Raw genomic sequence first — 21,977 nt, forward strand, 5'->3', positions numbered from 1 at the left:
AAAGGACAATTAAATCTTAATATCAGTTTAATTTAAATGCCATAATTGTGTGCATGCTCTGAAATGATGGATTCCTTTCATGGAATGTAGAATGTTTTTTTCTTTTCTTACCTAAAACAACAGCTGCGTGTTGGTCAACTCTTTCATTCCAGCCATGAATGGCTAGTTTTATGACTGCAGTGGCTTGGCACACAAAGCCTTGCCCCTGCAGAGGGTTTTGCCACTGGACGTGTCCGCTGAGTATGGAGCCAGGATGGCCTTACAGAGCTTGAGAAAGTCAGCAGGCACCATGGCGCGATGTTGGCTGTGTATGGGTGTACAATGCCTGTACGAGTGTGTACACGTATAACGCTACTGAATGTGTGCATGCGTTTGTGTATGTATGTGTATATGTTGGGCGGCGGTTGATGGATGAGGATGTTTTTATTTCCACTGGTCCCTCTCGACAGGTCATCTATTCTCAAACAATTTGGCCGTGCCCTCGGATTCTGAGACGGCGGAAAGCATGGAAGGGCCACTGAGCTGACAGTAGCTTTAATAAAAGACTTGTCTGCGGCTCCGGGCGACCAGAAACCAAAAAATGGAGGGGGGAGCGGGGGGGGCTTCACTGTCTGGGATCACTGTCTAGGACAGAAGAATAACATGCCAGCGGGCAAGGCAGGTCATTGATACAGGAGGGCAATAGTGGCTGTAGGCAGGAGGGGTGTGGGAGGCGAGAGCTGTGGTCAGGTGAGTCAACCTGGGAACTAGCAATGAAGCCTCAGGCGGGGGATCGCTGTGGATGGAGGAGTGTCATCTGATAAGCGAGGGTGGGAAGGTCTGTCGGGAAGGGAGAAGGCGAGTGGAGGGAGGGAGGGGTGTGAGGGAACTCTTTAGAGAGGGCATAGGGGTGGATTGATCTGCAGTCAGAGCAAGATTTTCTCAAGAAGAAATATTCTTGACAAACTGGGGTTATACTTGACTGTGATCCTGCAAGAGATGAGTCCATGGAATGGAATTCCACCGTGGTTCTTATGCAGTTTCAACAAGATATGGTATTCGACCACTATTTTGTATAGCATTATTAATGTGATGCTGAACTTTGGTGGAACATTGGGTTGAATAGCTGAAGGTCCAGAGGGCACTTGCCTGGAATGCCTTGCACGGGATGAGGAGAGTGTTTTATGTGGAAATCTGGGGAGATGACCTCAAGAGGTGGCTGTTTGTGGCTACAGTGGAGTCACTGAGTCAGTACTGCCAAGGGCTGAGACACTCACAGCACAGCAGGAAAAGGCCCTGAATGGCGTCTATGCCGTCTACACAATAATACAAATGGCACTTGTTGTCTGTTGTCTGTTGGGCAGACCACATCAGCAAGGTGGACCTCTATGGAGGCCTCCACGGGTCATGGACAAGGTCAGAGAGAAGGATGAGGCAGGCAGGGAACTGCATCAGGCATTGGGACACTGTGGGAGCCAAACCAAGTACGTAGACAGGCGTAGACTGAGGAGCTAACATCATCACATGCTGCTCCTGTGCTCCGTGAATGGAGATCAATGAATCATGGTACATACAAATGGACACGAAGAAAGACGATTATTCCAATAAATATAAAATCACACATTTGAAGTGAGGGGCGCCCTCTGTGGCAGCCACATGACATCACAGGTGGGCTTGCTGAAAACGGGGGGTTAAAGCAAACGTTAAAAGTCCATAGACTAGGCTGCCACATGACATTATGAGTGAAAGCCAGACGTTGGAGGGGATAGCACCCCTCAAAAATGTGAATCCTAGCTTCAATGTGGATCTCGGACTTCATATGGCATGTCAGATATGTCATAGTGATGACTGAATGACTTAATATGTAACAGTATGACGTACCTCTGACGAATGACTCCAAATGTGGGCAAGGTTTCACCTCGATCACAGCCTCATTGACTTGATCATCATTTATACATTTTAATATTTAAAAAATCACACCTGTGGGAAGTGAGGGGCATTCTTATCATCAAACGTCATCATACATCATCTCATTCTGGCCAATCACAATTTGTGTCGTCACTTTTGTCTTCAATGTTTGTGTTTACACACTTTTGTCTTCAATGTTTGTGTTTACACAGACCCTCAAAGCTGAACATAGGAACATACTCAAAGTATAAAATGTGTAAAATAAATGATTGAATGTACTGCTGTGGCCTATTCGGCGTTCATACAAAGTTTGGCACTGGTCGGTCGAGCAAGATTAGATTAATTCCAGAAAACCCACTCACAGAGCACTGGTGACAATTTGGAAATGATGGCCAGGTATCTATAAAATCCAAGATGCTTTCACAGTTCACTATAATCTATAGTGTGTAGTACATTATAATGCTTGATGGTTGTATGGTTGCATACCAAGAGCAGCCAATGGATAAGCTCTGGGCTGTTGTCAGACCTGTAGATTTATATTGTGCAGCTGCAGAGAGTTGACTCCAGTCTCCCTGTGTCAGTCTCCCAAATGCAACCTAACCTCTGAGCGCTATAGCTGGCAGTCTGTGATGGATGGATGCATGTGAGTCAGGTTAAAAGTCCACTTCCAGTCGCTCATTGGGGCGACCAAGCTTTAATCTTGAACCCTGCGAGGCTTTCCTTTTAATGTAGCCGACCCAGGGCCTGATGAATGAGGTTAGGAGATGTGCTCCACTGGGTCGAAGCTGGATGGATGAAGCCCTGGCGCTGATCCCACTGCTCAGATTACCCACCTGGCCTGATCGCCCGGGTTAGTACACAGATACATTAGCCGTTCCCTCTGCACTAATAAGGCTTGTAAATGGATGTGAACGATGGAAGAGAGTGCAGGTAATAGACATCCAAATTTGTTTTGACCCTCCATGCTGTCATCTCCTTGTTGCAAGCGATTATCCCTTTCATTTTTGAGCGTGTGCTGTAACTACTCCTAGAGGAGAAGCGGGCCTGAGACAAAGCCAGGTAATAAAGGCTGCATTAGCAGGCTAATTAGTCCACAGACCTGCTTTGGCAGAACAAATCATTTCATTGTTTCATTCGCAATAGGGCGTCACGGCTCATCCGCATGGCAATATTTCATAGCCAATTTGCTGCACCTCTGCTTAATTCAACAACTTTTGTCAATACATTTCCACTCATATCCATATTTATTGAGCCCGAGAGCCGGAAGCCAGGTGAGCAGGACCCAGATAATGAAGACAGGTTTTCATGGTGGATTCAAATCCCTCTGTGAGTTCTGAGACATCCCACTGATACTCATATTTCCTTCTGCTGAAAGGGGCAGATGCATGTACAGCCCTTGTAAACCTGACTTGGTGTCAGGACCATGTCTAGATTGTCAGCTAGGCAATAAATTACTGTGTGTGTGTGTGTGTGTGTGTGTGTGTGTGTGTGTGTGTGTGTGTGTGTGTGTGTGTGTGTGTGTGTGTGTGTGTGTGTGTGTGTGTGTGTGTGTGTGTGTGTGTGTGTGTGTGTGTGTGTGTGTGTGTGTGTGTGTGTGTGTTTAATAGATCTGCTTGATTTCAGTTTGAATATTGTTCAAACATTCTAATACAGTAGGTATGCCCATTTGTAGCTGATGAATTTATTCTGTAAAAGTATTGTCTGCTGGGTCCGTGTGTTCCTTTTCCACATGTGTAATGTCCGTGTATGCATGCACATTTCTAAATACAGTAGTATCAGATAAAACACTGATTGTCTTTATGTGTGTCATTGCATCTCCAGGTTTTCAACTCTCCCAGGAACGTTAAGAGTGCGAGATCTCCAATCCTTCCCGTGATCGAATCTGGCAGAATCCAACCTCTCTGAGTGGAGATAGCAGGTATATTCTATGGTAAAAGTCTACGCTGTCAGCATCGATATGCGTGCATGGATATCCCCCCGTCTCACCATAAGAGAAGGTGGGATTGTGCTTCTTATACCCCTTAAATCTTCTGTTCTCCTCCCTGCCTCTTTCCCCCTTTATTTTTCTCTTCGGTTGTTTTCATGTGGAAGGTCACCTGAAGGAGGCAATCTCTACTCCCCTCTATCTTCTGTTTTATCTTGGTGCTTTGTCGCAACGCTGGGACCTATGCACTGATCAACAGTGCACAAACCAGAAAAAGGAATGGAACACACACACACACACACACATACACACACACACACACACACACACACACACACACATGCAACATGCAGTTCGACTCAAGCGATTAATAACAAAGTAAGAACCTTCTCAGAAAAGCATTGTTAAAATATGTATGAGGTCCAGTTTTTAATGCGTTGTGCGAACATTGTGGGGCCTTGACCAGCAGGTGCCTTCTCATTTCAAAGCACGCCCATGGCTACATTGTATGAGTGCGTACAGGTTGAGCGTGAGATTGCATACTGTATGTGTACTTTCTGCTGCTTTCTACCTTTAAACCCATTTGATACCATTTGTACACTCTCAGAGTGATAGACCTGTAAGGATCCATTTGGTTCCTAACTCAATATTTTAGTTGAGGATCCCCTGAAACCCCCACAAGGACCCCTGGGAGTCCCTGGACCCCACTTCACGCTCCGTTTTAGTACTGCTCTATTTGAAGCTGTACCAAGTATTTAACCACATACACCCTACAGTATATACTTTGTTGGGTGGAGTCCTTCGAGGGTCTATAAGCCCCCTCCTTCCCCCCTCTACACCAAATCTCTTTGCTGTAAAAATGGCCGATCTCCCAACGCAACACGTTGTGAGCTTGTAGATCTGCCATTTTAACTGAACGTTTGGCCCAGAATAGGGTTCAAGGGGCTAAAAGGTTCACGCAAGTTGAGCCGCCTCGTTAAGTCTACTCGGAGGCAATCATGTCATCGCAATTAGGCCGCGATTGTCTCCGGCCAATAAGAAGTCTGTGTCAGGCATTTGGCAGCGGCGGTACATATACCCCCGCCACCCCTCCCCAGAGTCCCCACCCAGTGACTGATGGGACAGTAAAAATGAATCACCTCCGAGGGCTAGCCATCATAGTCACGTTAGTGAGGAACATTACCCTCCTCTGTATATAATGAGACATATTTAAAACAGCAATCATCCCCTCCTTTGAACCCTAGGTCGCAGTATGGAATCAATCCTTAAGGTGATTGAAAAGGCCATACGCGTGTGAATAGAATATTAACCAAGGTCACGCACGCACGCACGCACGCACGCACGCACGCACGCACGCACGCACGCACGCACGCACGCACGCACGCACACACCGCATGCGTACATGGAACGACTGTTCCTTTAGAATTGCTGACTGTGATTAAATCTAAGGCTTAGGATCACATTCAGACTGTGAATCATCAGTCAGACCATTAACGGGCCTTGGGGGCCAACTCTGAACTGTTTCTTTAAATTGAATTATTATTCTGGATAATTTTGTTCAAAGATGAGCAGTTCATACAGGCTGCAGTGCTCATAATTGCTTTAGAATGAACACAAAAGCGCAGTGGGAAGAGACATTTTAGTTGGATAATTTCGTATGGTTACAATTCTCTGCACTGCATATCAGTAAAATAACCATTCCTTTTACCTTTTATGTACTCCTTTTATTCACCACATAAGGCTTGATTGATTGATTGATTGATTGATTGATTGATTGATTGATTGATTGATTGATTGATTGATTGATTGATTGATTGATTGATTGGTTGGTTGGTTGGTTGGTTGGTTGGTTGTGTGGTGGCAGGATGTACTATAGACTCCCAAATATATTCAACCCTGTAGAATCCTGTCTTCACCCTGTCTGGAATATTAATATTTTCCGTAATAGTTGGTTGATTGATTGACATACTGTAGTCTACCTAGAAGTATTTCATTCACAAAGAAAGCTGTCACGTTCCCCATATAAACGCATGGTTTGACACCTGCTAACACAGGCACAGTGTGGATTCCATGGTGCACTATGGAGAGAATTATAAATGCTAGCGTGTGTGTGGATGTTAAACACAGCTTTCCCATCACTGGTCCCCCATGCTTAATCAGATTTACTGCCGTAAATGATTTAGCCGCTTTTCAAAGCCAGCTACGGTTTTATGTTTCCATATGGTCGTCCCCTGCTCACAGACGCAACAGACATCATCAATCACTATCAGTAATATTGGTGAGGGGAACTTTGCTTTTTCATTATCATATTGGTGAACTTCAAGATATACACAAATTAATAAATGTCACTTATTAGATCAAGATTTGGTGAGGCGGCTGTTGGCTAGCATGAGGAACAGTGGTCTCTGGTTGCCAGTTGTCAGCTATTTCTTGTAAGTAATGGTGTGTGTGTGTGCGTGCGTGTGCGTGCGTGTGAACATCGTCAGTGTGTGTGGTACCTTTCTGTGTAAATAGACAATTGTACCTGTCCAGTAGACTCCTGGTAGCGGATTCGAATGTTATCAACACATAATCACCAGTAGGTTACTTATCAAGACCATGCAATGGAGCCTACTGGACATTTCCTACCTATTGACTATTCCTACCTATTGATTATTTTGAAAATATATTTTAAAATATCTTTACGTTTTATTTTTTATTTCCATTTCTGCTAAGCAGCAATTTATATATGCTTAGATGATTTCGATTTATATTAGGATAAATTTGCGAAACTGTAAAGACGAAACAGAAGTGGTGAGGATGCTTCACTTCCGCTTTATCACTTACTCATGATCAGAGCTTCCGTGCTCCAGATTGTATGACGGAAGCATTTGAAAGAGACTATCCGACTACTAACCCTTAATCTAACCCTAACTCACGTAAGGAAACACAGTAAAGCAAAGTTGTTGTATAGCACAGTTTCACAATGTTTTCGCTTCGGCAGCAGTCATTTCACTTCCGCGTTTCCTAGTCGCCTACTCGCGATGTAGGAAATGTCCAGTAGGCTCCATTGCATGGTCTTTATACCTACTGGTGATGGTTGATAACATTCAAAGCGGCTGCTCCTGGGAGCTTAAACCCTATATATACTTAGTTGACTAGAGTTCCTCACTGTTTAGATATTAGGCCCTTTTTTCCATGTACATCAAATATCTTCTCTAAAAATAGCCGATCAGCTATTTTCACCGAATCTTCACTCCAGAATAGAGACGCTAGGATTAGTGATGCACCGAATATTCGGCCACAGAAAATATTCGGCAGAAAATGGCTAAAAATGCATTTTCAGCCTATTCGGTTTCGGCCCGAATAGGCAGAAAATATATCACCGAATAGTGTATGCAATTAATGCATTCGAAAGAGCTGAATAAATGTTTTATGGACCCATAATAGTGATTATTATTTAAGTTAAGTTTTGCCATAACCATTTATTTTGCCATAAATCAGGTAGCTTTAAGGTACGGCCATGACAGCAATGGTAGGACAAATTATATATAATATTAATCATATTCGGATATTCGGTTTTCGGCCAACTGTTTCCTATATTCGGTATTCGGCCAAGAATTTCTCTTTCGGTGCATCCCTAGCTAGGATGGTTTAAAAAATACATTAAGCAAAGTGAAAGGAGACTCTGGGTAGGATTGCCAAGTACAGCATGTCTGTACTGTAGGTGGGCAGGTTTGTCAGTCACTGACATTTCCAACATACTCAACGATAAATAATAGGCTCCGGAATAATGAATATTCCTTTACAGCCTCCACCTCCAAATGTCAAATGCCTCTTTTATGGTTTGAGATGTTTTTATGTGAAGCAACTGTCTACCATCGTGTCAAACACTTCTCGTGTTTTTGTGATAGTTTTATGTGAAGTAACGGACTGTAGCTCTGTGCCCAAGACAAATCTCCCGTCGAGGACAATAACTCTCTATCTGTCTGTCTGTCTGTCTGTCTGTCTGTCTGTCTGTCTGTCTGTCTGTCTGTCTGTCTGTCTGTCTGTCTGTCTGTCTGTCTGTCTGTCTGTCTGTCTCTCTCTCTCTCTCTCTGCCTCCCTCCCTCTCCTCCGGCTGATTAAACCATGTGTTATTGACCCTGATGCAGCTTAAATGGTGTGGATAGCACACAGAATAGATGCAAGTCTAGTATCACTCCATCGTGTCCAAAAAGGACACTTTTCACACTATCTTAGAGCTAGAGGCTTGCTGCTAATGACAATTGGGAAAGATATTAACCCCCTGCAATGTGTGATAACCAGATAATGAAAGAAGTAAGCATGTTTATTGTAATGTAAAGTATTACCACTTGAGTAGCTAATTAAGCTGTATAGGGTGATAAGAGACACTTATATAATATTGACTCAGAAAGGTCAGCATCCTATAGTCATTAGATGGGTGGGATGCCAGCATGGTACATTGTAAACTCCCGAGTGTTAAATGAACTTGAAGAGGACGTAATCAGATTGTGTTACTACTAAACGGATTATGTCACAATCTAAGGTCGCAGCTGAGTTATAAACACGTCCTGTTTAGTGGATAATTTTGTCATCTCGAACAAAATGGTTTTTTTGTTGGATACCTGTGTGATGTCATTTTATTTAATGGACAGAAGATATGATAATCTCTGTGTTTCACCTCTCTCTGACTGAGAGAGAGAGAGAGAGAGAGAGAGAGAGAGAGAGAGTGGGGGACACAACATACAAAGATGCACGGCAATAACAATAACAATATTAGAAACAATAGGGGTCCTACCCAATACGTGCTTGGCAACCAATAACAATACCAGTGGGGGCACGGTGGCACAGTTGGAAGCGCTGTCGTGCTTGGGGCGTGTTCTCTCCTCCGCATCATCAGCGCACATACCCTACTGTAGGTGGGGTTAGGGAAAGGTTTTTTCGGTGTGGAGTTTGCATGTTCTCCCCGTGTCCCCGAGGTAGAGTAGGTACCCTTACAAAAAATCATGCAGTAGATGGAGGGGATAAGGAACTGGATGGAATAACGTGTTCCTTACATGCGCTACGTCCTACCGAGGAAACTCCCCCCTGTCAGGTGATAGGAAGCGGCCTGCTCACTAATCATGCATTGAAGGAAGCATGAGTTCAGTTCGGAGCTCTCCCCAGGTTGGCAGAGGGAGAGTAGCGCCCAGAATTACAGTTTAGGCATTGGCACCGGGTGAAAAAAAAGGGTTACAAACGTTGTGGGATAAAAAAAGAAGAAAAATAGCGATAATCCATAGAACCCTTTATCCGCAGCTGGGGGGTCTGCACCATTCATGGAGACTTGCAAAGAAATGAGGTATGTGGTTACATTCATGCTTGTGTCGTTCTCCAACACACATGTAGGCCAAATGGAGTCTGGAAAGAATCTCCAGTCTGAGGCTTCTCTTCTGAATGACAAACCTGTTGACATTGCGTTGACACATACACACACACGGCTCTCAAGATAAATCCTGGTGGAGGGAGTAGACATCATGAAAACGGAGGGCTCTACTGCAGTGATAATGAACTGACAAGACCTGCTCTCCTGCTGCACAGCCATAAACCCCAACGGCAATTTATGAGTACAGGGTAACCAACAGACCCACAGTGTACACACACACACACACACACACACACACACACACACACACACACACACACACACACACACACACACACACACACACACACACACACACACACACACACACACACAGCTTCCTCAGACTATTAACAGCTACAGTACCACACCACAGAAAACCGGTTTGGAGCTCACAGCTTTGGAGACAGCTAACGAAAGATGCAGTTTTGAATATGAAAGCTTTGTGTAGAACATGTTGAACATTGTGACAGCTGAAGTGTGGAGGGTCTTTTTCTTGTTTTATTATTATTTTTTTTTTTACATTGACCACATATTTGACTGATGTGTCATCATGGCGTTGGCTCTGCTGTTGAGGCCTTTTGTCTGCGTTCAAAATGGGTTTTCAAATGTCTCCTAGGAAAACAACTGTCAGCCCGAGAGTTTTAACTCAGCATCTTAAATATATGATATGATATAAAACGGCGATTTTAAATTATTCAGAGGCACGTAATTACAAACCTCAGTGTCCAGTGCCGTGCTGCAGTGTTGCCACGAGGCAAAGATCATCCAGGGTCTGCTTTTTATTGATATTCTCATTTCTGCCCCGGTCAGGGATTTCAGCAGTCCTACACCCTGGATCTGCTGAACACAATTAGGCCAGCGGCTCCCGGGAGTAGCCATGCAGCCACATAGAGAGGCTGGATAACAAGGCCATACTGAATTAGTAATACGGTAAATAAAACACTGGTTGGATAGGAATCCCCGTCTGCCAGGCCCTGGAGTCACAGAAAGCCAGGTTTAAAGGGTCTGTGGGGTCTCACAAACATGCTGTGAATGTTATTGATCTAGATTTGCTTAGGCAACCCAGGGATTTCTTGGCTGTCTGTCTGGTGTCGTGTTTTGTTTGCTGCGAAATGAAATTATCGAGGTTTCTATGATTGTTTCATGCCAGTATTTTGTGCGTCAAACACTTGTGGAATATAATCTGCCTCGATTGAGATTCAATTTTTTTTAATGCTATAATAAAGGGCTGTGCATTATTTATGAAATGGCTCTCCATTTTTTATTTGTGGCCCAAGATGGACTAGTTAGATGGACTGGAGTGACTGATACTGCGAGTCAGCCGTCTTGTTTAAGAACCCATTTTAGATTAAACTGGCAATTGAGTTTGAAGTGTGGCAGTAGGTGAATCAATCAGGATTCATTAGGTTAGTTTGTGCAATACAGCATACAGTACCAAGTTGAATATACATATTTTTGTTTTTTATTTCTCTTATTACCCCTTTCTAGTTAATTGTAATTAAAAATAATTTGCACAGACTTGAACGAGTATAATCTTACATTCATGCTGTCCGAGGCTGCCTTTGTTGATTCAAGACACCATCAGCATACATGATATCATGGTAATTTGGTTGATAGACCTTGAGAGCCTCAATACAGTAGCAAGTATCACGGCGGTGTGTTTTAAAGGCGATAAAACCACTCTAATATGCAGCTTATGTCTCCTCTCACCTTTCAGAAGGCTATGCTTCTTTATCCACTTTGCTTGCAATGGCATTGGAGATGAAATACCAGCCCCCAGTAAGCCATTTGGCACCTAATTGAGCAATCCTATTACTTTTCTCTCTCTCTCTGGACTGTGACTTTCATTGTGCTTAAGCGATTGCTGGGTGCACGGCAACTGATTTCGTTATACTAGATGTGAGTACATGTGTGTTTAGGTGTCTTTGTTGTGCTATGATGTGTACATGTGTGCACAGTCACGTGCTCTGGTTTCTCAAGAACTCAGCTCAGAACATTATAACCACTTTCAACCTGGCATCCAGGCATACCGGTATTTATCATGCAATTGTTGTAGACTAACATTTTCAAAGAATGTGTAAACCCATGTTTAAAATATAGCTAAAATAGCAGATCTACAAGTTCAAAAGGGTTTCCCTATAGAAGATCAAGTCATCCAATCATTCTTGGAAATTTCCAAATCTGTTTGCTACAGTTTACCAAAGGACACTCAAAAGTCCTGTTAGTCAAAAACAACAATCTGTACAAATTACGACGGTCAAAATGAGCACATTAGCACATGCAAATCATTTGAAATGTCTAACGTGTTAATACAAATGAAACAAACGAAAAAGTGAAAAATTTGACATTTCTTCCTCAGCCTAGTGGCAATGTGCATGCAAAGTTTTCACAGACGGACGGACGGATGGACGGATGGCGAGGGTGCAAAGCATAGTTTACTCTAGACCACGCCTTCAGCCTGGCGGAGACTATTACACAATGAACTTTAATGACATGAATTATGTCAATGTGTGTTTTATTTTTATTATTGTATATGTCCAACCTAAAGCAGACATATCCAATGTCTAGCTTCCTTCTAAAAATGTATTAGTTCATAGTCATGGTATATACATTGAAGTGTTTGAGTGTTTTGAAATTAACTTTAGGCAGATAGGATGTTTCTCAGTATAATTTGTAAGGATTCCTAACTTGTAACATTGCCAACAAAAGACTATTGACATTGCACTGTAATTAAGTACAAATATACTCATACCTTTTGCAGAGCAGCAATTGTTTCTACTTTAGTATGACGCTGTAGTGTAGTATGACGAAGTAGGGCATTAATTTATGAAAGAATATAGAGATACTGTACAAGGTTGTCTGCCTGACAGGCAGCGACGATATTATGTCTAAACGAGAATACAAAGCATGAAGTTTAGACTTTTACAACTGGATGAGTTGTGATACTTGCATAGTTCTGAACGATCCATTTTTCTCCTTGCTGGCATTTCAGTGAGCTAAGGCCTATAACATTACTCATACTGTTACAGGCACAAATTCAATGAATGACCTTTGAGACATCTCCCCCTGACTCCCATAGTCTGACTATCCACTCTGTAGAAATGACAATTCTATTACAAACTACCCATGCACATTGCACTGAAATCCAGCACAGATTGTACTGTATTTGATGTCATCAAGAAAACAACTAACATGCTGTGTTCTGGTAGAGCAAGATTTTGGCTTAATTTGAATTTACAAACAACACACAAGCTGATCTCAGTTTGAGCAGATTTATCTGCACCAGTGGATTATAGCATTTGGCCAAGGAGTCTGGCATTGTAACAGGTTGCTAACAAATAAGACCATTAACACAGGGCACCTAACACCTGCTCATTTAGCAATTACCATTTAGTTCTGGACCCAACACACTGTCAGAGGAACCGGGAACGGTTACACAGGATTCATACGCTGGACCAGCTTATGTTGAGCTCATCTATGGTTCTTAGCGGACCTATAAAGCCTTGATAGGTTTTGATATACATGCTGGTTAATAAGTCCTTAATGCTGTTGCAGTGGAATCAGACGGATGTAACTGTGTGATTTTCTTTCGAAGGCAGATATGAGCATGTGATTAATTCAACATTTATAGTCAGGATTTCCATAATTAGAGTCCCTGACCAGAATCTTATTTCGATCATCATTGCTGGTATAACACATGCACAGACATTCCTCTTGGAGGTGATTAAATAATCTTCTATTAACGCCTAACCAGTGGGGCTGTAATCTGGCAGTGGAAATGGAATCTCGGGGGGGGTGGGCTTTCCTTTGTTGTATCATCTCAGTGTACATTTTGGCACATGCGTGCGTGTGCATGTGTGTCTCTGCTTACTTATGTGTATTGTTTTCTCTCACTACATTCTTCAGTATATGTCAGTGTATTTATGGTCGTGCCAGGCGGGGGGGCTATACGACACATTGTGTGGTCACTTAGATGTGTGCATATCGTAATGTATACTGTATATACGTATAAGCCTTCTGAAACCGAAGTAGCCATCGGAGTGCGCTTGACGCATGATAATGCTCAATTGTGGCGAATACGACTAGAATAAACTCCCAATAAATCCTATCGGTGGACATACAGTAATAGACGAGGAATCATTTGATAAAATAGCACTGTGTCAAGTCGAGGCTATGAACTGGAGTGTGCATGGAGGTCTCAAACACAGCAGATCCACCGTAATCTGACGTGGAAATTCATGCACTGGCGCGGGCCATTGTGGGATTGTGCTCCTGCAAGCCACGAGTAAATAAACACAGTGCTGTCTCTATTTAATGTGCCCTGCATGCTAGAGACCACATGACTAATGCTGCATTCTCATGCGTGCTCTGGTTTTATCTCTGTCTCCATAGGGGACCATCAAGGTTCTAGATGTGTGGCTAACATGCAGCAGGCGTCCATGCCCACGCCTTTGTCCTCCATTTTATATCATCGCATAAATCACATGTGTGTGTGTGTGTGTGTGTGTGTGTGTGTGTGTGTGTGTGTGTGTGTGTGTGTGTGTGTGTGTGTGTGTGGTGTGTGGTGGGGGGGCAAAAAATACAAAGAAGTCTCGTCTTTTCCTTTTAGCATAGTTGGTCATGCTAAGCACACGGCATGCACCTTCTTGCATAATTGAATAGACGTGATTAGTTCTAAATTTCCCGGGTTTATTTATTCAATTTAAATTGGGCTGTGATTGTGAAAACCCAGCAGCATCACGGGCGGGCATTTTGTGGTTCGCAGCACTGAAATTGAGCTTTAGCTCCTTTCTTTGCTCATTTGACTGTACAAATCACAGCAAAGATGCTGTGCTGAAGGTGTGTGAGGTGAGGTGACTGTTTTAGCCGTCGGTGTGTTTTAACAATATAAAATGTAAATGTCTCTCAAACTCATTTATAATTGAATGTGGAAGTCTGCTATATTTAGCCTTAGCCCCTCTTTGCAGGCCACAGAGCCACCTTTGGCCTGGGTCAGCCTGCTGGTCTCACTGTTAGCCCTGCAAGAGGCTGTCTGGAGGCTCAGAGCTGCTGCATGGGGTTCAGCCAACTGCTGAGCTCCCCTCATTATTACACACACAAATACACACGTACAGTTGGAGGCCATCGATATTGTCCTTTTCTTTTTGCTGAGGTTTGCGTGATCTGCGCAAAAGGACAACCCATTTTGGGCGGGAACCCCTTTTGGTGTTTTAAACATTATGTTATAATTTAGCTATTGAAAAATAGCAGATCTACAAGCTCATAGCGCGCCACCGAGTGGCGCGCTACGAGCTTGTAGGTCTGCTATTTTTTTTAAATCGTGAAAATATTTATTTCAGACAACTGGAGGATTTAGAAGGATTTTTTTAAATTTTGAGGTCAGGCCTAAATGGGTCAAATGATAAGGGACAATATCGGTGGCACCCAACTGTAGGCTCACAGGTGAAGGCTTAGAAAGCCCTTACTGTACGTATACTGAACTCAAGTATATGCACTTATACTCACAGTGTACAGTATATCCACAATATACAGTTAAAGTTGTCTCAGGGTTTGTCTGGATGTGTGTCTGAATTATATCCACCTATACTGTATATGGAGATCCCCAACTGTCTGGACAAATATACCCATATATGGACATGTCTGCCATCACTCGTGCGTCAAAACGAATCACTCCATTGTGTTAGGTATTGGTTGGTGTCTGCGCAAATACCCACACCGGATTTGTTTTTACGTCCGGATACCCCGTCCAGGACAGGCTTCAGACGCGCCTCCTCAGGAGACTTGGCTCTGATCTGAACCAATTAGATTTGGGCGTTAGGAACACGTTGCGACTGCATGCCCATGCTGACGTCGACCCCACAACCTTCCGCATGAAAGAGCGGCATATATGCTCTAACCACTACACTAGGGCCGCCCGCGCATATACCCACACTAACTGGCTCAATTTTTGAGGGGCGCTAGCCCCTCCTATAACCAGCTAGGGTAAACTTCGTCCTACATTAAATTCCCATTGACAATGAATGGACAATTTTACGTCATAGTGTCTGAGCAAGTAGACATGTTACGTCATGATGACAAATTCCCATAAGAGCGCCCCTCACTTCACACGGGAGTGATTATTTTCCTGTCACTGCAAATTCCTTGGGCATAAGTTAAGTGTAAGTCAGGATGCCTGGCATGCTGCTCATTTTGTTATCTCTATTGGACACAAACATTGCATAGTTGTTTGGATGGTGGATTACAAGTTTTTATTGATTACCGAATTGGCTGGTTTACCTACCTACAACTACTTGTGATTGTTGATAGGGTATTTGAAGCTCTCGATTGGATAAGAAGATCAGACAATATGATACAATGCCCTTCCAAATCCATTGTTTAAATCCCATATCCAGCTGTTCTGGTGTAAAATCTCAATCATATTCCACCCATCTTAAATGGTTTACTCTGCCATCTGTGTGTGTGAATGTAAAGGATATTGTAAAACGCTTACACGGCGCCATATACCATTATATTTTATGTGCTATCTGTTATGTGCTGCTTTTCTTGGCCGGATTTCCTGCAAAAGAGATCTTTAATCTCAATGAGACTAAAAAAAATAAAAGTTTGTTTTCTTTATGTTTTTAATACGTTTATATAATGGAATCCCATGCATTCGCAGTGAGAGCACGTCCCTACTTCCCATACTCCCCTCCTCTCGTACAGCAGACCATACTCCCCTCCTCTCGTACAGCAGACCAGGCATTGTGATAAACTTTGGTTACATGCACGTGGCTGTAACCACTTAAATCCTATACTCCATTAGCCGGAGTCCCCCAAATCTCTTGCTGAAATGAGCAGATCTAACTATCTTTGTCTCCACCAGGCCGAAGGCATGGGGAGAGAGTATGTTTTGCACTCCGTCCGTCCGTCCGTGTGTCCGTCCGTCCGTGTGTCCGTCCGTCCGTCTGTGAACAGCTAATCTCCGGCACCGTTAACCCGGTCGATGCCAAATTTTGCACACTCACTCCCTGGATGCCAACGATGAACCTCTGCCCCAAAATTTCCAGAACGGCCTCTTATAGCGCCACCAGGAGGCCGCTTTGTGCAAAACAAGTTTTTGGACAGTACACCTACAGATTTTGTCCAAACATCACGCACATTGGTACACAGTCTCTCTAGAGCCATTCAACGAAACGGGTCTTTCAGATTTTTCAGACTCCATCCTGATTGGCTAAGATTGGCTTCCAAAGTTCGCAGGAGTGCTCAGTTTCAAACAAAATGCTACAAATCATGAACACATCGTGTGATTTCTGTGAAATTGCGCACGCACATTCCCACTAGGCCGAGAAAGAAATGCCACGTGAACATTTTCAACTCAGCCTCATGGTGGCGCTATAACTGGCCGAAAAGTGTTTTTACCTCCAACTGCACGGATTTGTGGATAACTTTGTATGCCAACTCCCTAGAGGCCAAGGAAAAACCTTTGCCTGGAACTTTTCACATCTGCTCTTTATAGCGCCACCAGGAGGCCGACATATGTAAAACACATTTTCTAATATTACTCCTTCAGATGTTATCCAAATTTCACGCAAATCGGTACACATGCTCTCCATAGTCATGTGATCAAGACGGGTTTGTTTGATTTCTCATAATCCACCTTCATTGCCTACGATTGGCTTCTAAACTTTTCAGGAGTAGCCCACTTTGTACCCGTTTTGTACAAATCGCCACGACTACTCAACGCAGCGTCCGACGGTGAAACTGTGCATGCATATTCCCACTAGGCTGAGGAAGTCTCATGGTGGCGCTACAACAGGCCAAGCCGTGTCTCACACACACACACACACACACACACACACACACACACACACAAAACATGATTATATTACTCCTAAACATTTTGCAAAACATCACACACACTCCTATCCTCCTGGTGGAGACCTGTGCCCAGAAAGGCACTTTTTCTAGTTTAGATATGCTATTTTCCTAAATGTTCACTCAGTACTCAGATCTGTTGCTGACACTTAAAAGTAGGGCAAGTGATATTGTTTTGTTTAAATAAGTGTTAAATAGCTTCTTTTAAGTGATAGTAATCATTGCTATAGTGTTCAGTAACAGGAGTCTCCCCATCTCTCCAGCTCTTTAGTAAACAGAAAATGCTTTTCAGGTCAGGATACCAATTTTATCCAATCTGGTGAGAGAACTCTCACGGCATACAGTTAAACAAGTGGTGCTGATAAATGGGTATATCTTTTCCTAATCGGCTAACATTTGCAACCCGCCCTAAAAGGTATTTCATGTTTATTTAACAGCTCGAGAGAGGGGGAGATCCCAAAAAACTTTTAATTTGAACCAAAACATATCATTTGCCTTTAAGTATAAGTAGAAATACCACAGTGTGGAATTACTCTGTTTACAAGTGAAAGCTCTGTATTCAAAATGTGATGTAAGTAAAAGTGCAAAAGTGTTAGGATAAAGTATACTAACAAAAGTAAAAAAGAATCATGCCTAATGGCCCGTTTCAGAATCATAAATATATCGGACGATCAGATTGTTTTACTCCGTAATATCGGTATCAGCAATTCAGCATCAGGCCCAAATGCCCACTTGGTCGGCCTCTACTATAATATATACAGTAGGCTACATATTATAAAATAGAAAATGCCATTACAGCGTGAGGAAACATGCCCAGCGGTGGAGTCATGGCTACTTATCACAAAGGTAAAAGCCCAATTTGCTGCTTGCTCCGGTGGCTGTGACAGCATTTTGGGCCTCTATTACTTCGACCACTTGCTTGCTGGGCATAATTGCAGGAGGACAGGGGACCATGTTTATTCATGCGGTCATGCGTTGCTGGCCTTTCACCTGTGTGCATCTCTCTGCTGAATATTTATCTGAGCCCATCCCTCTCCCAAGAGGGGGCCTGAATCCATAATACACACGCATACGCATGTGTGTGCAGTGCACACACGCACCACGTTCATGTGTGCACACACACATGAATTCCCACCGCCCTATAGCTCCCAGAAACACATAATCGTTCTCATTTTGCATGATTTTAGATCAGTATTCCATTAAGGCTGCTACTGTAAAAAAAGTATGTATGACACACAAAATACCTTTTTTTTTTTTTTTTATATAATATTTTTTCTGATGCTTACATTTCAGCATTACATTGGTATATCCAATAACATGTTAATAATACGCATTGGTAAAATTGAAGCGAGTGTGGTGTTTTATTCTGGCATATGAGATGAGCAGGGAGATGCTCTGTGCTTTGAGCCGATAAAGAACACGCCTACAGGGCGGTGTGCTTCTGCCTGCCTGTGTGCAGCCCCATGCTGGGAGTGATAATGGCTGAACATGGCCCTCTCCCTTGAAACCAGCTGCTCTCTGTCCTAAGCCAGGGAACCAGGGTGGGCCAGGGGACTTCAATTGGGGCAGGTGGTTTCCTGGATCCAGGGCAGGGCAGCGGTCAATGGGCTGGTGTTGACAGCAAAGACCCTGGTTGGGGGACGGCACCTGCATCCATGCGTTGTTGTCGTTTCATCTTGTGTAACTTGAGGCCACCAGTGAGGCTCGGTTTCATGTGGATCTCTATTCGTGCAAGAAATGATATGTTGAGAGAGATGGGACGTTTCATATAATCGGTCATTGTGCAAATCGATTCTTGGCTACTTTTTAAAGTGGATTTACGTGTAGTTTTTTCAGTGAACCAATTAACCTACAGTACTCCATAGCTTCAAATAGATACAGTGTTATTTCTGTTAATCATCAGTGTTTCAAATTATGGGTCCATTTGGTTCCATTTGTACACAGAGTTAACATCAATTCACACAGATGCGTTTTTCGGATTTTTAGCTACGTTTTTTCCGAAAAACGCGTCCAGTCTGCAAAGACCTTTAAAGTGTAACATTGTCATTTTGGCAAATATAAATAATGTTTAATAATGTTTAGAGAAGTTGTCAAAAACAAATATGTATGTATGTGGAATTGTCATTGTGAAAAATATACCCGTGAACATTGGTAAAAAATTAATTGACCAATGTTTAATTGAAAAGGTTACACAGTATGTATGACTTAAAAATATAACCCTTTTTCTTTTTTTTTACACATTTAAATGACAAAATATTACTGTGCATACTGTACGTGGTTATACTGTAAGTGACACAGTTCCTTAAGTCGTGTAAACTCTGAAATGTAATCATGCTGGCAGCGTCGCACCACTATTTCCCACCTGCATCACCGACAGTACACATCTGTCGCTGGTAATTGGCGTGAGCCGTTTTCTAGCCAACTGTTTATTTTCCTCTATTCCCCTTTTCTCCTGTGAGCATGTGATGTGTAATTCCTGGGAGAGGCCAGGCTGGTTAAGGATCGCTGCTGGGGGACTTCCTTTGCTCGGCTTCCAAGAAAACAGCCGTTTCATCTCGCGCGTGCGCCGAATCGGCTCGGGTTAGGATGGAAACCAGATCAAACGGTGGGCAGAAGCGGAGGTGACATTGACAGAGACTCGCCCATATCAACGCCGACACGCAAACCCAAGGAAGAAAGCGGGGAAAGTTCAACTGATGGAGGAGTGGATAATATCTGCAACGGGCAGAAGTATGGACGTACTGTTTGTCGCATAATCGACGATGCACCTTATGCTTGCAGATGAAAGAGACAGATAGGGAAAGGGGGGAGGGAGGTAGTGAACCCACACATAGCATGAGGAAAGAGGGGAGAGAGGGATGAATTCAGGCAGGGGACAGAGATTGGGTTGGGGACTCCCACCAGATGTGGGAGCATTAATTACTCCTAATCAAAGCCTGTGCCAGCATGATGACAGCAACAGACAGGCAGGATACACTCAAGGTCATTAGTGTCCTACACACATACGTACACTTACACACGCACATTACAAATGCACAGACCCTTGCATGGAAACACGCATGCATCTTAAGACCCTTGACTGTGTGTGTGTGTGTGTGTGTGTGTGTGTGTGTGTGTGTGTGTGTGTGTGTGTGTGTGTGTGTGTGTGTGTGTGTGTGTGTGTGTGTGTGTGTGTGTGTGTGTGTGCGCGCGCGTGCGTGTGAGCGCGTGCGTGCGTGCGTGCGTGCGTGCGTGCACGCGTTTCTGTGACATTTGGGATGCTGTTTTATGCCATGAAATTAACTCAAGTCAAGAGACACTGCACCGCTTCCAAGAATATTCCACAGAGTCTGACTACCCTGATTCCCTTTGATCTCATTTACAAAAGCCAAAGAAATGCACAATGCTACTATGTTAACCGGAAAGATAATACAGTACTATATGAAAAGCCATGAGAGTTTTTGCTTCCCTTCGAGGTAATTTTGATTTTGGTTTGTCGCCGAAGTGTTTTGCTACAACGCTAAGAGGATTACTGGTTGTTTGTTGGGGCTGATGTCTGGGTGATTGAGATAAGGCAGAGAGAGAGAGTGAGCCTGGTGCAGGTGAGGCGTGCTCACTGTCTGGCAAAGTGAGCTGGCTTCTGGGGCACTGCAGTCAGGGATTGATATTAGTGTCATTGCAACGCTGGTTGTTATGGGACTTAAAGTTTTAGGAACTAATTTGACTGGGGATTTCATTTTCCACCTTCAAAAATTTCATGGATTACTAGACCTGCTGTGCCTGTTGAATTGTTCTAATTTATTTCTACATGTATTAATGTTTTCATCAGTTTTTTTAAGGTTTAAAAAAACTATTTGGGTTTTTTGCCATGGCAGTCACTGTAGATGTGCAGGTAATTATGCTAATTAAGAGGGACTTTCTCTTATTGGTCTTGCATTGAGCTTCTGCTAAATCCATCAAATATCTCAACTGTCACAGCTATAACATGAATTTTAAAACAATTTTAATATTTAATCTCGTATTGTCTATGTCCCTTAAACTTATTTCTAATGGTTTGAGCCTCAATCACCACTTCGATATAACCAGTCCATGGAATTTCTTTTTTGTTTTGCTTCTGAAGCTGTTTTAGCTGCAGTACCACAATGTCCTGAGGTGGTGGGGGTGCTGATATGCAACTTATTTAATATTTGAGTCATTATAATACTGATACTTGATAAACACAGGCTTATTTCCATTCCATGCCAGCTTGGAAAATGGAAGTGGAAATGCATATTGTGGGGATAGAAAATACACAGGGGAACACAAAAAACACACAAATAAATTAAAAAGTTGAATTGTATGATATAGGTCCTTAAATGCCTTTATGGATAAACAGCATGGACATCATGCAAACGTGCATTTGGTGTCTTACATTTGCCTGCATAGTTGAGCTCAAGCACTGTATGGATGGAGAGCGGTTGTACCTGTCATCATTAGGGCCGCTCCCTCCACTGGCTCCCTTGGGGCCTCCGTAACACTGGACGCACTCCAGTGCTAATATCCCTGTCTAAGAGCTAGTGAGGCACCTTACCTCAAGTAATGCTCCCTGCCTCCCTAGTCCCTCCTGCAATTTAGCCTGCCACCCAACTGTGGCGTGTCCCAAGCATCGTCGGAAATTACAACAAAGTGCTGACGTGAGGAAATGTATCCTCGAGGAATGTATCTCTTTTCTCAGACAGTCAGAATTATGAATGATGCATGCATAACAAGTCAAATCAGTCAGTCTGCCATATGCCTTGCAAGGCCTGCACCGCCACGTGCATAACTGCATATGTGTGAGTGAACATACAGTAGGTGTGTGTGTGGGCATGCGTGCACATGCGTTTGTGTGCTAGTATGTCAGTGTGTGCACCTGTTTTTGTGTGCACACATGCGTGCATCTTCAGCACTGCATGTGTGTGGCCC

General features: G+C 43.3%; 1 protein-coding gene across 5 annotated transcripts in view; it reads left to right on the forward strand.

Moving 5' to 3' along the window:
- The window catches only part of cUnh14orf180 (chromosome Un C14orf180 homolog), a 239,284-nt gene that overhangs the window by 127,724 nt on the left and 89,583 nt on the right, over positions 1-21,977 (forward strand). For all 5 annotated transcript variants that reach the window (XM_079529052.1, XM_079529056.1, XM_079529054.1 and 2 more), the window contains one exon: positions 3,709-3,805. The gene's annotated coding sequence lies outside the window, so the exon portion shown is untranslated. The remainder of the gene's footprint in view (positions 1-3,708; positions 3,806-21,977) is intronic.

This window comes from Electrona antarctica, assembly GCF_951216825.1.
Source record: "Electrona antarctica genome assembly, chromosome: 18".
Classification (NCBI taxonomy): domain Eukaryota; kingdom Metazoa; phylum Chordata; class Actinopteri; order Myctophiformes; family Myctophidae; genus Electrona; species Electrona antarctica.